Raw genomic sequence first — 3762 nt, 5'->3', positions numbered from 1 at the left:
TAAATCATAAAGAAAAGAAATTCTTAAGACTTTAATCATCAAAAGTTTAATGTGTTTAAGTAAGATCAAGAGCAATGTTAGTAAAAGAACACATTGTTAGAATTCTAGTTTGTTTTAACTACCAGGGGTACTTTTGCTATTCTGTTGTCAGATCAAGAATAATGTTAGTTAGTAAAAGACCATATTGTTAGAAGTCTGGTCGGTTTTAACTACCTTTTCTAGGAGTCGATATGAGTTGTTGAAATCAATTCTCATTAAAGTTTATTGAAACTTAAGCCTGTACATTTTCTCCACAATTCCTATTTGAACTCCTGGAAAGAATCTAAAGTTCACTCTCACTACTTTCTGTTTCACCAAAACAAGACCATTTTCAACATTCTAAAGAATTCCAAAAAAATAAATAAATAAACTTTTCTCATTGGAATTTGTGTGTGAGTAATGTTGAAACACTTACATAAACTTCTTACAGCCTTTAAATAATTTCTAGCAACGATCTTTCAACTCTCAGCTGACTGCTCTATAGAACACACCTGTCAAAGAAGGCAATCGAATCATTTCATTATCAGTTCTACAAACAGCACTTAAGTTACTCTATAGGTTCCACTGAACTGCGTTGAAGTACTTTATAATCTCAATAATTAAACATGCTACAGGATGTATAAATCTTGTATCAAATAATATAAATTTGAAAAATTAAGAATGAAAATTAATGTTCTAGTTTCATAAATTCTATCTCGATTGTGGATTGCCTATGCTTCATTAAACACAAATACATTGACTGAATTTATTAAACATATTATACATACAATCAAAAGAACCACATTCCAATTATTCAAACAAGAACCAAAAGAAATAGAAGGGAATTACTACTACACATAGAAGTCCCACAACAACTCTGGATTTTGCATATTTTTCGCCTGCAATTTGTTTCAACACCAATAAATAATAAAACAAAAAAATGTTAAATCTGAAACATATTCAACTTCTCTTTTCATCCAGGCAAGTGAATGAGTTACAAATAACAATTCTCAGAGCCAGCAAGTATTATAGAGCGCATGATCTAGTGGCTCAAAATGTAACATTTGATACTATTCAACTTAATCTTTTAAGCTAGTCTCCTCACTCATTAACTATTTGCTTCTCATTCTGGGCTTTCAAGTATCATGTAGTTTGGAAATCTCAAGTTATCACCAAGCAAAGAATGCAACGATCACAGGAAAAAAAAGAAAGAAAGCCCAACAATAAGCATAAACAATGAGACATCATCAGTTGAGGAACAAATGATCTCACGACGGGAAAGAGTGATTGAAGAGAGAGAAAGAAATGATGTAAAATGAGCCCAATATGAGTATATGTTTTATTCGTCCGTGATACTCAAAATTCCATTGAAAGCCCAATGTAAATAATTAGTTTAATGATGTAAAAACAGCCCAATGTAAATAATGGTGTAAATTGGTGTAATTGTAATACTTTTTTAATAGAGTTATAATTATGTGTTGTAGAAAGGGTATTTTGTTGTAATAATGGAATATGAGAATTCTCACAAGAATACCATGATCCAGGGCTCGTGGAAATTTGAACTTACAAAAACCAAACACATCAAAATTAAGTCAAGACATAATATAAACCCAATATCCCAGAGCTCAAAGGTAATGTGAAAAATAAGATAAAAGTGGAAGAGGAAAAACAACAAATACTATGAAGACAAAATATATACACAAATATTGGATTTACAGTTTTTCTAAATCTGATGAAATAGAGGGGAATCCATAACAGCAAAAAAACACCTAAGTACAAGATCTATGAATGCAATAAAATTACTTGAATTCATTTATAGTAGCAAACAACTCAAATCGAAGGCCACAACTCACTATTACAATAGTCAATATCTATATATATACATATTTACACACATAATCAAGGAACAAAATTGGCTAGTGTGAGATGCAAGAAGCAAAATAAAAGCCAAAATATATTGGACATTCAACACTCAATTAAAAACAAACAGCCATTTAGCTCTAAATATTATAGTAATCAAATTAACGTTACAATTAAGATACAGCCATTAAAGCTTTCTTATCAGTGGCAAATCAATGAAAAAATATATGTATTTTTCAACCTCATATTCTTGGTAACACTATCACTATCATCATGTCGCAGAAAGTATACATACTTTACTTACCCCTGTTTCTACTCCGCTTGTTGTAACTTCTAAATTTTCCATTTCATATTTACCATTTTCTAGATACCTTTCATCAAGTTTGTGCCTTGAATCTTTTGGAGATAGATTTTCCTGCATGTCAAATTAAATACCACACTTAGATCCTAAAAATAATGTGTTATCAATGTAATGACATAGTATAACATCTACATGGTTTCACAAACGCATCAAGGACATATCTTGTCGGACAATTGGCAACTTGCTCCTCTTCTAGAGAAGATGAGCTTAGAACAATGACTTGAATCCTTTTCCCTTTCTAGAACAGTCTCCAATGAAGCGTTGCTACTGTTTTCCCATTCTTATTGTGGATTATATCTTGTACCTGATTTAGGGATAAAAGTAAAAGATAAACATAAATAACTATCAATATCATCATGTGACTGAGCAAAAAACAAAGATGATAAAAAGTAGAGGTATATATTTGTTTGTGGAAGTATATATCTATAATATATTGTAATAAAGAAACTAATACATTTGTGTAACTTTTTTGTACTATATTAATCATTTCCATACATTCCACTAGTAAAATCTTATCTTTTAAATTCATATATATAGTTAGTGTCATCTGAGTAAATGAAAGATATTTACTGCAAACTACATTGTTAAAAAAAATAGTACGTCAAATAAGACCAATAATGAAGGACATAAAAGACTCTTTCCGTTAGCACTATAACACTTTGTCAAGGTTTTCAAAAGCCTACATATAGAGAATCATCATAAGCTTAAAGGGAGGAGCCTTTGTGTTATAAAAAAGAGAAACCATGAGTGGTAGAACTCAAGCATGGATTTATTTTTATTTTTTTGAAAAATAAACCTTGAGTTTGGGTTGAACTTATCATGGTCTTGTACAAAAAATCATACCTAAGCCTAGGATTATGTCATTCTTGCTCCCACCTAAAAATACACACAAAATAGTTATATTTTGTATAAAATTAACATTCATCTACATCTAACTTTGTATAAAATTAACATTATAATCAAATGGTTACTTTGAAAATATTAGGGATATGCACAAGTATTCCAAGTTCACCAAATTCCCAAACTTAGAAGGAATAATTACAGAGAAAAAAAAGTTGCACTCCATTTTCCTCAACTTAAGAATTTATTAATACAAATAAATGAAAGGAGTTTAAAAGTGAGAAAAAATGATTAAGAAATAGCATACAAATATGTGAGTGGTTGTGTTTCATAATAATAGCAAGGGATAACCAAATGAACTAAAAACTGAAATACTTAGAATATGATGCAAGTTTATTAAATAACTATCTCTAATATATATAAATTAAAATTAATATAAATACATTTAAAAAAAACTATTTCAAGTAAATATTATATAAGCCTAGCTTTTATTTTTCCCTTGCCTTGCCTCATTTTTTCCAAATTTAATGGATACAATATTTTCCAAGTTTGTATACACTACTGAGGCATTTTCCAAATTTAATGGACACAATATTTTCCTAGTTTGTACACATTACTGAGGCATTTCATCAAACATAACAAGTATACATCAAAAGTGAAATAGCTATAATTTACTTTACATT

General features: G+C 29.5%; 1 long non-coding RNA gene across 1 annotated transcript; it reads right to left on the bottom strand.

Annotated features, from left to right (window-relative positions):
* Positions 1 to 215: 215 nt before the first annotated feature.
* LOC133792686 (uncharacterized) lies at positions 216 to 3110 on the bottom strand. Its single transcript, XR_009874259.1, has 3 exons — positions 3036 to 3110; positions 2236 to 2543; positions 216 to 530 (listed from the first exon to the last, which is right to left on the bottom strand). It is a non-coding gene; the product is annotated as an uncharacterized LOC133792686 (long non-coding RNA).
* Between the last annotated feature and the right edge of the window lie 652 nt (positions 3111 to 3762).

The sequence above is a fragment of the Humulus lupulus genome, chromosome 1, assembly GCF_963169125.1.
Source record: "Humulus lupulus chromosome 1, drHumLupu1.1, whole genome shotgun sequence".
Classification (NCBI taxonomy): Eukaryota; Viridiplantae; Streptophyta; class Magnoliopsida; order Rosales; family Cannabaceae; genus Humulus; species Humulus lupulus.
The sequence above is the reverse complement of the archived record's forward strand: the minus strand, read 5'-3'. Positions and strand labels throughout refer to the sequence as shown.